This window comes from Microcebus murinus, chromosome 19 (assembly GCF_040939455.1).
Source record: "Microcebus murinus isolate Inina chromosome 19, M.murinus_Inina_mat1.0, whole genome shotgun sequence".
NCBI classification, from domain to species: domain Eukaryota; kingdom Metazoa; phylum Chordata; class Mammalia; order Primates; family Cheirogaleidae; genus Microcebus; species Microcebus murinus.
The window spans coordinates 33,926,993-33,940,157 of NC_134122.1; the positions used below are offsets into that span (position 1 = coordinate 33,926,993).

A 13,165-nucleotide genomic window follows, 5' to 3' on the forward strand; every position below is an offset into this window, starting at 1 on the left:
TATGGATTTATTATATGGTATCCCATCTGAAAAGCTTTTCACCAAATCCTAGGTCTTAAAGATTTGTTCCTTCATAAACTTAAGTTTTATATTTTACATTTTAAATTTAAATCTATGACCCATTTTGAATTAATTTTTATATAAGGTATGAGGTTTATTTATTTTTTGCCTATAAATAATCTAATTGCTCCAGCACTATTTGTTTAAAGGGCTTTCCCTTCCTCCACTGAATTGCTTTTGCATCTTTATAAAAAATCACTTGGCCATACTATTTCTAGGTTCTCTATTCTGTCCATTGTCTATTTCTATCTCTTCATCAATACCTTATAGTATTGATTACTATAGCTACATAATAAGTTTTAAAACCTTGAAATTGGGTAGAATGATTCTTCCTACTGTATTTTTCTTTTTAAAAATAATTTTAGCTATTCTAGTTTCTTTCTTGTCTATATCTACAAAAATCTTGCAGGAGTTTTGATAGGAATTAACTGAAATATGTATATCAATTTTGGGAGCACTGACATGTTTGCTATATTGGACCTTTTAGTCTGTGAACACTGTATACCTCTCCTTTTATTTAGGTCATCTTTGATATAAGACTTGACCATGCTTTGTTAGATTTATACCTAAATATTTTGCTTTCCTGAGGCATTATAAACGACATGGTAATTTTAATTTTGTTTTCCATGTGTTTATTGTTAGTATATTGAAATATAATTTATTTTTGCATGTTGATCTTGTACCTTGGACTTTGCAGAGCTCACTTCCAAGAGTTTTTTTGTAGATTTCTTGGGACTTTGTATGTAAACAATCATGCTATTTTCAAATAGGTACAGTTTTATTAATTCCTTTCTGACCTGTATGCCCTTCATTTCTTCTTCTTGCCTTATTGTGTTGACTAGAACTTTGAATAGTGTGCTGAATAGCAACAGTGAGAGCAGACATACTTGTCTTCTGAATCTTAGGGGAGCAAGTATGAGGTCTTTCTCCACTAAGTATGATGTTAGCTGTAAATTGGTAGATGTTCTCTGTCAAGTTCAGGAAATTCCTTTCTTTTCTTGGTATTCATCAATATATACTGAATTTTGTCAAATGCTTTTTTGTATCAAGTATGATCATGTGATTCTTTTTTTTTAGCCTGTTATTATGATGGATTACATTGATTGATTTTTGAATATTGAACCAGCCTTTCATCCCTAGAATAAACCCCATTTGGTCAGGATGTATAATTCTTTTTACATATTTGCTAAATTTTATTTGCTAATATTTTATCAAGGACTTTGTGTTTATATTTATGAGAGATAGTAGTCTGTAATTTTCTTTTTTGTACTGTCTTTGATGGTGTTATCGGGGTAATATTGCCTTCATAAAATGATTGGGGAAGTGTTGCTTTCCCTCTTTTCTATTGTAGGCATTTATTGCTATAAATTTAACCCTGACACTGCTTGTGTCTCATAAATTTGGTGTGTTATAAGTTTATTTTTATTCTGTTTAAGGCATTGTTTAATTTCGTTTAGGACCTCTTATTTGACCTGTGGATTATTTACAAGTGTGTGTTTTAGCTTCCAAGTTTTTTGAGGTTTTCCTGTTATCTTTCTGTTATTTATTTACTTTGTTTGCATTGTGGTCAGAGAACATATTTTGTATGATTTCAGTAATTTAAATTTGTTTAGGTTTGTATTATGGCCCCAGGATATGGTTTGTGTTGATATTTGTTCTGTGGTCACTTGAAAAAATATGTACTTTCTCCTTTGTTAAGTGAAATGTTCTGTAAATGTTGATTAGATCCTGTTGGCTGATAATGTTGTTGAATGATTTTACATCCTTGCTGAATTTCTGGCAGTTACTTTATGAATTTTTGATAAAGAGCTCTTTTAGTCTCCAACTACATTAGTGTGTTTGTCTATTTCTCTTTTCAGTTCTATCAGTTTTTGTTTCACATTTTATGGTTCTATTGTTTGGCACATACACATTTAGTACTACTGTGCTTGCTTGGTTGATAGACTTATATATTGCTTTGTAATGTCCCTCTCTGTTCCTACTAATTTTCTGTGTTCTGATGTCTACTGTTCTATTAATGAAGGAATTCCTGTTTTCTTTTGGTTAATGTTTTCATTTTATATCTTTTTTATATTTTTACTTTCTATATATCTATATTGTTATATTTGAAGTGAGTTTTTTTGTGGATAGCATATAGTTGGGTCACGTTTTCTTATTGATTCAACCAACTTTTTTCTAATGGGTATATTTAGATAATTTACCTTTAATGTGATTATCATTTTATAATTTATTTTTATATGTATATTTGCATTTATTTGTTTAGTTTTAGTGATGGGGTTTCACTCTGTCATCCACACTGGAGTGCAGTGGCGCGATTATAGCTCACTGCAGCCTTGAACTCCTGGGTAGAAGTGATCCGTGATCCTACAAGTAACTGAGACTACAGGCACATGCTGCTATGCTTGGCTAATATTTTTCTTATTCCTTTTTTTTTTCTTTTAAAAGAGATGAGGTCTTGCTATGTTGCCCAGGCTTGTCTCCAACTCCTAAGCTCCAGCGATCCTCTCGCCTCCACTTGAGAAGTTGGGACTACATGCATGCACCACTGTGCTCAGCTTGTAGTGTTTTGGGTATATCTCTTTGGATAGGTTTTTTAGTGGTCATTCCGTATATAGCACTATACACACATAACTTATCACAATCTACTGATGTTAACAGTTTGCCAGTCTGTGTGAAACTTTACCTTCTTTTGCCATCTCCCATTTAAAAGATAATTGTTTAAAATATTTCCATTAGCTACATCGAGAATGACATTAGATATTGTTGTCAGACATCGTTGCTTTATTGTCAAACATAACTTAGAAAACTTTAGGATAGAAAGAAAGTCTATTATATTTACCCATATTTTTCTATCATTTTCTTCCTTCCTAATGTTTTAAGATTTTCTTCTTCTTTTTTTTTCAGTCGGAATCATTTTTAATATTTAAATACAAAAAGTGAGCACTGGTTGGTTGGTTGGTTGGTTGGTTTATTTATTTATTTGTTTATTTGTTTGTTTATTTATTTATTTAAAACACAGGTCTAATAGCTAAAATGTGCAGAGGAAATGAGCTCCTGCTCTGTCCTCCACAGTCCCCATCCTGTGGCTGAAGCTGCAGCCGGCCTTCCTCCTCTCCAGCATATGTAGGGATTTATAGTGGCCGCTTTACATCACAGTTGTAATGTGTTCTGCCTGTTTCATATTGTGTGTATGTCCTTCCCTGATATCGCCATTCTTTAAAAGAAAAAAAAAGTCATTAATGGTCAGGGATACATCCCTCCCACCGGCATCAGTTCCTACCCCACAATGGGATAGTGAGATCTTCCAGTTAGGAGCAATTCAGTGAAAGGGGTGAATGGCCAGTGCTGGAATAACCACCTGCATCTGCATGTTTGCACTCTGATATCAAGAATGAGGACAGAAGAAATAAGTCAGAATAGTGTGGAGGGCACAGTTGCAAGGTGACAGATTTTCCGTGAGGCAACATGGGGAGAATTTCCCCACCCCCAGGTTTAGACAGATCAATGTGCCAAAGTTTCAAAAAAAAAAAAAATCCAAATAATAGCAGTTCAAATACTATTGAATTTCAAATTTCTCCCACCAAGACAGCTCAAATATAGCAGAAACAATATAGATCTTCCCAGGAAGTGAAGGTAGAGCCCCTGGCATTCCTCCGGACAGCCCTGTGTTAGGCCCTAGAAGTATCTGCCACTGCTGCAGTTGCTGCTGTTGCTCCATTTGCAACTTCTCAGTCTCAATGACAACAGGAAGAACCCAGATCATAAAGGAAGTGGTCCCAATCCACAAGGCTGCCCTGGAAAACCTGTACATTTTTTGAGCCACAAAGACGGAGAGATCAAAAGTGGCTCTGGCCACCGACCGGACCCTCTCCGGGAACATTTCCTTCAGACCCCAGAGTCTCTCTGATAAGGTCTCATCTAGCTCATCGTTGTCGTCCTCTTCCAGCTCCTCCTCAGTCTTCTCCACGTCACCTTTTGGGAGCAATTCGTTGGGGGACAAGGGTTCCCCAGCTCCAGCAGCAACGGCAGCAGCAGCCATGGTTTCAAGATTTTCTTTTTTATCATTTACTTTCTTTCCCTCTACCCCCAGCCCCTGATAACCTCTAATTTACTTTTTGTTTCAGTGAATTGGCCTATTTATTTCATATAAGTAGAATAATAAAATATTTGTCCTTTTGTGGCTGGCTTATTTCACCTAACATGATCTTTTCAAGATTTATACATGTTATAGCATGTAAAATTTGTAAAATTTTGTAGTGAATATTTGTAAACAAAGGTACATTTAGCTACAATTTCTTATTTTCCCTATGTATGGTGACTTTTCAGGCACCCTGTATAAATAATAATTTTTGGTAAACCTACATCACAGTATTGCTATGATGCATAAGTGATATAAAATTGAAAGAGGATTAAGACATTTAAATTGCATTTGGACATCAGTTATTATACTTATGTGGTACGTGGATGTCATCTTGCTCCAGAATAAGAATTGTAGGTTTTATAAGGTTCCCATAGAGCTGTGGTCCCTAATCCCAGTTTGCAGCCTATTAGGACCGGCTGCAAAGCTCCTCTGCATCCTGCCTCCTGCCATCCTTGGTCAGTGGAATAATTGTCTTACATAAAACTGGTCCCTGGTGCCAAAAAGGTTGGGGACCACTGCCATAGAGAAATGAAATTCCACACATAACTCTCTCTTTCTCTTTGATGCCACTCTACCCTTTCTTTCCTCTCTGACATATTCCATAAAGAGATTTTACTCAAACTTATGCTTTGCAGTTGGAATACCCTAATAACAATTACAAGTACTAAACCATTTATCAAGTGCCATGTAATTGTCAGGCACTGTGCTAAGTGTCTTTCAGTGATTTTCTAAATTCACTCTGGTATGTACTGTTATCCTGTTGCACAGCTGAAGAAATATAGAGGCTTAGAGACGTCAGATAATTTGCTAGGGTCACTTAGTTGTTGAGTAGTAAAGCTGGGGTTTGAATACAAGTCTTAGAGTTTAAAGCTCATGCTCTTAACCTTTACATTTTACTTCCTCCCTATATTCTTTCTTACACTTCATCAAGATGAATTCGTTAGACCTTTTTGTTCTCTTGGTAGGACGTAGACAGAGTCTTATGCATTTTATTATTTTTGTTCGTTTGTTTCAATAAATGGTAAAAGATGTCACCTAGATTTTATTCACTTGTACTTTCTTTTAGTGCCATGGTGGTGTTATATGCAAGTATGTTTGTGTGTTTCTTAATGTTCCTGGCAAAATTTAAGATGTGATCTAGTAACTATTCTTCCAATTGATTCATTTTTAGCATCACTTTAATTGTATTTCTGAAAAATTAAGTAGTTATTTTCTCACTTCTCTGTTGGAGAGTGAGTGATTCATCTATCAATTATTTATTGTGTAATAATCATTATGTTAGATGCTGGGATGTGCAGTAACGTCTTTCCTTGTTTTTGAGATTGTTCTGTAACTTTAGTTACATTTTTCTTAGGACTCTTCTCATTCACAAGTCATCACTAAGATTTCACTGTTTTTTACTTTCTAGAGGGTAGTCTACTAGAAACCATATGTGTTTGAGTTTGTTTTAGCTTTTAGGAAGATATTGATACTTCTAAAGCTCGGTAAACCGTGATCTGCTGTTTATTTTTCAATGCAAATAGAGACTTTATTGATGAATGATTTGCTTCTCAAGTCCATGAGTATTTTGAGATGGGAGAAAATCTGCAGAAAACAATTTTAGCCTTGATACTGAATGCTCAGAAAAGAAAAGTTATTGTCTGTAAATTGGGAGCATTAATTATGGGCCCCACAATGCACCTGATGTATCTAGTTTATAAAATAAAGCTTCTAAAAATAGAAGAAAATAGTCGGGTGTGGTGGCACATGCCTATGGTCCCAATTACTCAGGAGGCCGAGGCAGGAGGATTGCTTGAGCTCAGGAGGTCAAAGCTGTAGTGAGCTATGATTGGGCTGCTGCACTCCAGCCTGACTGACAGAGTGAGACCCCATCTCTAAAAATGAATGAATGAAAATAAAAACAGAAAAAAATGGCTTCAAAACCAAATTAAGGCTTAAATTTCATGGGTAAGCTAAGTACTAAACTGATCTTGCTGTTATGAAATTAACATTTTCTATTTTATCTCTATGTATTCATAGAATTTTATTGTTGGATTGGCCCTAAGATATCTATTTGCCCAACCTACTCATTTTATAGATAAGAAATCAGATACCAGTAGAGGTCAACTGTCTTATAAGACCTTTTGTGATAGAGGTAGGACTAGAATAGAACTCAGCTTCTCAACTTGAAGTCTTGAGCCCTTATAGTATCATCCTGACTGCATTTTAATCATATTTTTTGTTGATGTCTGCTGAGATTGTATGAATGGTAGCATTATTGATTTTGCTTAATTTTATCATTTCATCATAGTCTCATATTTACCCAGTATTATTCCTTCATAGAGTTCCAGTTTTCTCAGCTCAATATGGTAGACAAGGCACTTAATATTATTCATCCCTAATTGAGCTTTGTAAAGGTATACAAATTGCTTCATTCATCCACATCATTTTGTTTCTTAGTTTTCTAGACTTTAGATGTTGGTCATAGTTCATATAACTGCCAGACTTAATGTATACTGAATGGTTCAGGTAGGTAGATATTTATTTTATTTTTTTGGTTTTGTTGTTTTTCATTAAGAAGACAATAAGGAGCTAAGAATTAAGGGCTCTGGCAGTAAGCACCTCTCGTTCAGGCTTGTGCCCTGTGCTGTTCACTCTCAGGGATTTGTCAACCAGCTTCTGCTTCAGGTCATCAGGGATGGTGAGCAATGGAAACTCTAGTTTGGTTCATTTCACTATAGGATGACTTTCATTTTTTAAAAAAGTTATGACCTTGGATTGAGGCACAATTAATTTGCCTGTGGCTTTCCCACTGTAATTCTTCTGAGTGGATGGAATAAATCAATTTTTCTTTGTTTCCTGACTAAATGTTCCAGATTATTTGAGCCATTCCTCACTTTTTTGATTTTTGATAATTTGCTATTCTACATGTGTAATTAAAAAATTTTTATCTTTAATTATTATTACACATAATAATTGTATATCTAATACTTCATTTGGTGAACTGCGGCACTTAACTGGGTACTTTAGAAATAGGTCGAGTCCCACAGGGGTGGTAGAACTTCATTGTTTTACCTTGTATGGGCCTGAACCAGAGGCTTATTCTTGGGACTCTTCCTTTATCCTGGACCCCACAAGGGAAAAAGTGATCTACAAGGCAGATCTGGTACCTGAAAGCTGAGCTTTGAGAAGCACTATAATAATTCATTTTTTGTGTCCCCTCCACAGTTTTTAACTGGTCTCCTGAATCTTTATTATTAAAGATTAATACCTGAACTACTGATGTTGATTCCCATAGTTCCTCTATTTAACCTCTGCATCAGTCATTACTTTTTGGTATTATAAACAGGGGATCTTTTAGACCCTTGGATTTCCTGTTTTGATTGGTTGTCATCTTCTAGCTCCTTCATCTCATTACAGACCTAAGTTGGATATATTGACTAGTTGCATGGCCTTGGACAAGTCAGTGAAGTATTCTTAGCCTTAGTTTTTTCAGTTGTGTAATGAATTGCATCAAACCTACTCATGTAAGAAGTCAATGAAATAATGTGTGTGACAGTGCTTTGTGAACAATAAAATGTTATCTAAATATCTCTCATTGTTGCTGTGCCCTTGTTTTCATAGAACATAAAAGTTGGATCAGCTGATTGAATGCTTGTCCTGGAATCTCCCACAGGTTCATTTGGTTCTTGTTGCCCCTGACTGAGTGGTGTACTGGGAGATTTGTGCACAGTAGACATGTACTAAAAGCATTTGACATGGCCACATTTTGTTTTCTTCAAGGAACTACTTTTTTCTTTTAAAAAGCCAGGAATTTCACAGCTCCAGAGGAAGGGAAGCATGGACTATTTTTTGTTTTCCTATTAAATCAATATAATAAAATTCTATGTGTAGAGTAATCCTTAAGCTCTTTACCTAGTTTCTTTTGCCCTAGGTGCCTTGGAGTGGTGGAATTGTAGAGAGTCAGACATGTTCAGTCAATTCAGATGTTCACTTACATGGCTTTAGAGGGCTGCTCCTTTCTTCCCTCAAGCTAAGCAACTCTTTTGGAACCTTTAATGACATCCATGCTCTTGCATGCTGTGTTAAAAGAAAACGGGCAGTCCTGGAAATGAGCCCTGAGAGGTATTATTTCTATATGTTGGGTTTTATTTGCCTGTTTTGACAGTGTTGTACAAGTGAGAGTCCTACTGATAAAGCAGACTCACAGGGAGGCATCTTTGCTATCTAACTTTTCTTCTTAGAGGTCTGGCACTAGCCCTGCCTGCCAGAATCCTCTGAGACAACACAATGACAAAACATTTTATTCTTACTGGTAATAGGGCAGGTTATAAGTATTTTTACTTGGTACTTTGAAGGGAGGAAAGTAGGGTCATGATGAGTGCCTGAAATTTTTGTTTATTTATTGTCTTAGAGATATATTAATAGATGATTTGTTTATTATACAAATAAATAATAATAAATAAATAACAAATAATAAATATAGCAGGGGGAAATAGCTCAGAGTACATGTCCTCCATGTGGTAGGTCCAAAATATCATCTCTGTATGCTTAGGGTAGCAGAAGCCTTAGTTTCTGCTGCTGCTGTCAGGACAATCTCCTGGATGTTAAGGGCTTTGGGATTATTAGTAATGGTAAAAAAACAATGTAAGGGTGGAGCTAGACCAAGACTTTGTTGGTCATGCACTGCTTTTTAAGTTTCAAGTTAAGTAGGAGCTAAAACTCACCTATTCTGGCTGTTGAGATAGTTATTTCCTCTTGGTCCTCCTCAAATGTAAAAAGAAGGGAATTGGACTTAGTGCCCTTCAAGGTCTTTTCTTTCTGACTTTTAAATGCCTTCCCTTTCTTTCTGACTTTTAAATGCCTTCCCTGCTGAGCTTCTTTAGGCTGAGAATAGAATGGCTAGAATTATACCTTCTCCTTCTTCCCTTCCCTTGTGGTGCCCTGATTGGGTGCTAACAAAAGGGAAAGTGGCCAGAAGGCAAGGCAGCTTTGGCAAAAAGAAAGAGAAGTGAAGGTCCTAAAGATTGAGAGCACCTGGGGTGTAGCCCTGCAGTAAAGAATTCATAGGGCAGTCACCAGGCCTGCCTTACTCTTTGAAATCAAGAGGGGTTGGTCTAGGTACATACTATAAGTCCTGTGTGGCCAGAGACTGAGTCTTGGATTTACTCTTTTTGCCCTGACAGTGCCTTGTGTAGAACTGTACATCATGTAGGTACTAATTATTTCTGCTTTGCTCAACTTTGTGGACATCATTGTAGCTGTCAAGTGAATAGGACTGTTATATTAAATATTATATAGAAAAGGTCCATGCTTGTGGCATCTTCATCATTCCAAATATTGTGCTCGTTGAAGCAGAGAACCTTGTCAGGACAGTCATTATCAACATTTACGAAATGAAAGCAAGAACTATTAACTGCTATATAAAATTTGAAGATATTTTGCATTCAAAAGAAGCAAAGATAGTTTAAAAATATTCCAGTGGGAAATCTCTTTAGCCTTACTTAAAGATTGTTTAAAAAGAAATAGAAATAAAGATGTTAATAGAGGTGAAAAGACAGTATACACAAGAGCTTTATGTTTTGGTCATATTAAGGCTCACTGTTAGTTAAAACAAAAAATTGTTAGCTACTATGTCTCCTGCTTTGCAGGATAATTTTCTTTTAGTGCATTATGAAAACTGACCTGGGAATTTGGTAAAATATTAGACAGGATGGCAAATGGAGAGAGACTGTGTTAGTCACTGGCAGGGATCATTAGTCTTAGACCCATATTCATCTGTTTGTGGCTTGATTCTAATTACCCCTTCCTCATCTCCATCCAAAAATAGGCATAAACTGTAATCTCTTGTGGATGCCTGGTTTGTAGATTTAAGGGAACAAGATCATGTAGGCATTTCTGGTTAGCCTTCTCAAGAGTGTGTTACCAGCTAGTTGGCTTCAGTAGCTGCATTGTGCAGGATGCTTGTTACTAGATAATTCCACATCATGCAGATGCTCTAATGTTGCTCTGTTAAATTCCTCTATTCTGTCAATCTGTCAGAACCACTGTGAAACATTACTAGTAGAGTACTTGAATTTTAAATTACAGAGTTTTAGGGTTGAAAATGACTTTTAGAAGGTAAGGTAGAGCTCCCAAGCTCACATGTTCCAGGGGTAGACAGGTAGCAAAATGGAATGAACTGGACAAATATAAACAACAGGGGAAAATGGGGGACTGAAGAGACATACAAATTTAGAAATTTTTAAGGATGTTATTCCTGCCTGACTAAGAGTTCCAAGGGCTGATTCCGCTGCCATCTTGAGGATCCTAAGTATCAGGTTGCCTATCTCTGTTTTAAGGATAATAGCATGAGTACAGTTAGGAAAAGGCATTTAACCAAGTATAGACAGCTGATAAGGGCCAGAGCCTGATGCTCTGGGACTTAGTTTGAAGTTCTTTCTATTACACCTTGGTAATATCTAAATGGGAAGGCAGGAGCACCTTGATTTCAATTAAGGGTTAAAAAAAATCTTTTCTGAACTCTTTTGTTTTTAGAGAGTATAACTATCATACAATAAAACACATGAATCTTAAGGGGTAGCTTGATAAATTCTTACATATGTATGCTTTCATGTCACTACCACCTAGATCTCCCCAAGAGTCCTCCTGTGGCCTTTTCCAACTTCCTCCCCAACCCTGTACTGGAATCACAATTTACCAGGGAACTAGGGCACTTTCCTTCTGCTTGCAGAGCTGGTCCATCTGTCACTGGCCTGGTTCCTCCCCTCACCTCCCTCTTCTCAGATTCAATTGTAAAGAGTTATAGCAAACATAAGGGTACATGTTGCTTAAATTTTTTGCCCACATAACCCAACAGAATGTTAGATTTCTTTAAAGTGAGCTCTAATTATGTCAGTGCCATTGACTCACTGAGCTGGGTGCCAGCTCCCACAGGATGTCTCCTTTACAGAGTTCTAAGGGTACTGCTTCTTGCAGTGTCAACTGTTTTATACAAAAGCACATTTAGGTCACACGATATTTGCCAAGTTATTAATTATTTGCAGGCTACTTTTCCTGTGAAATAGCTTCAGATATCTGATTGCATGATTTTATTAAATCAAAAGCCCATATTCCATTGCACTAAAAACCAGGGAATTGACTCATTGAAAATGTAACTAACACAACATTCAAAATAAAGCCCACTGCATAGGCAATGCAGCTTAATAATAATAAAAAGAAGATAGTTGATTCCCAGGCAGAAGCTGTTAAGCAGATTTTTATCCAGGGCTTCAAGTTACTAAAAAAGCAGGACTCAGTATGTCTTTCCCTTTGATTTGTAGGAGGGCGTGGAAAGTAATGCTGCTGCTTTCTCCCCTCTTCAGGGTTTTACCATATTCTGAAAGCAATGCTTGAAGGACTTATAAATGGATTTTGGCCGTCTCCTAGTGCAGGGATTAACATAGAATTATAGGAGTGTGCTACATGGTGGTTGAGAAAATAGGGAGGATGCAATTCTCGTTTTGGAGGGACATCGTGCTCATCTCTCTTGTATTTGGATGTTCCCTATAAAGCAGGCTGTCACTTTGAAAAATGCACACAGTGTACCATCTCACAGTTAAAAAGGTTAAGTAAGCATCTTGAGCAGTGCCCCACTGCTTTTGTACTTCCCTTAATGTCAGCCGATAAAGGATTATTGAAAAAAGCTTGCAAGGAGATAAAAGGCTTGCAGGTTGAGGTTGAACAATTGAAATTTTCTGTTCCCAGTGTAGTAAATTACCAATGGCAGATTTAACGTTTGTTAATTATCAAAGCAAAGTACTAAGGATTGTTTTCTTTTGCCTAATTAATTACCTCATCTGGAGTGGAATGTTAATTCAGATAAATGATTATTTCTTAATACTCCTGAAGCTTTCCTTGGAATCCCTTAGAATTGCCAGTCCTGAACTATGGTTTCTTCACATTCTGGGGAAAGATGTGTATTGGGAGACCAACATGGTTACTCTGATGACTTTTTTCCTGGTTCCAAAGATGGCTGGATACCTTGTTTAGATTTCTGGTGATAGATAGAGCTGGTTTGGTGTGTCTGCTTAGTAGAACATTAGTGTGCTTCCTTAAGTTGTGTGTCTCATAACCAAGTTTTGGAGTTAGTCTTACGTGGTTTTGAAGTTAACATTGGTCATTCTTTCTACAAAGATCTTTGGAAATACTCAATTTGGGGTTCCTACTGTGAACATTAAAGATGGTACTCTTTGCAAAGGATATTCTAGTTTCCTTAACTTGATTTTCACCTTCAAGTCATTTCCCTCCTGATGTCTATTCAGAATGCTAGAGACAGGTCTTTAATCTTTCTTGTATCTCAGTTATATCACCTGTAATAGCTGTGAAAAGGTAATATTCAAAAAAGGTATAATTATGACTCTCATGCAGATATAACATATACGTATGTTGAAATTTTTAACTTATTGTAAAATTTAACTTATTTTAAATGAGGGAAACAGGCAAATGTTACGACAAAGAAGTCAAAGAGCCACAATTTATATGGAGTAAAGGAATGTTGAAGTGAATCCACAAATGAAATACAAAACTGACATTTTCAGGGAGAGGGGAAGGGTTATTCCCCCAGACAGAATTTATTTGCATGTCTATACACAATTTTCAGAGTTGTAAAATTGCCTAGTCAAGGACAAAGTGTCAAGGTAGGATGGACAATTTCCTGAAATATGAGGTCCAGTAATTTCTTTTGCTTAGAAGCTTCCCCTTTAGACAGTTTTGCATGAGATTTCAGTCCAGTTCTTTAGGATGACATTGTATCTTCAAAGTAGATTAGAAACAAATTATGTGACTTATTTTCCTTTCTAGACGGAAGCTTAAAGATCACTGGGGACATGGCTGGTAGATCTAGGCCACTGAAGGGGAGCTGTGGTCTCATGTGACTTAGTGACCTCCCTCATTTATTTTATGAGTACTCTTTCATAATGATATGAAAAGGCAGTACTCTGTCTA

The 13,165-nt window shown here is 36.4% G+C and overlaps 1 protein-coding gene and 1 pseudogene across 2 annotated transcripts in view; one reads left to right on the forward strand and one right to left on the reverse strand.

Annotated features, from left to right (window-relative positions):
- AUTS2 (activator of transcription and developmental regulator AUTS2) overlaps positions 1-13,165 on the forward strand; it is a 1,182,161-nt gene that overhangs the window by 245,605 nt on the left and 923,391 nt on the right. The gene's annotated exons all lie outside the window — the stretch shown is intronic.
- Positions 3,600-4,099, reverse strand: LOC105871161 (mitochondrial import receptor subunit TOM22 homolog pseudogene; annotated as a pseudogene).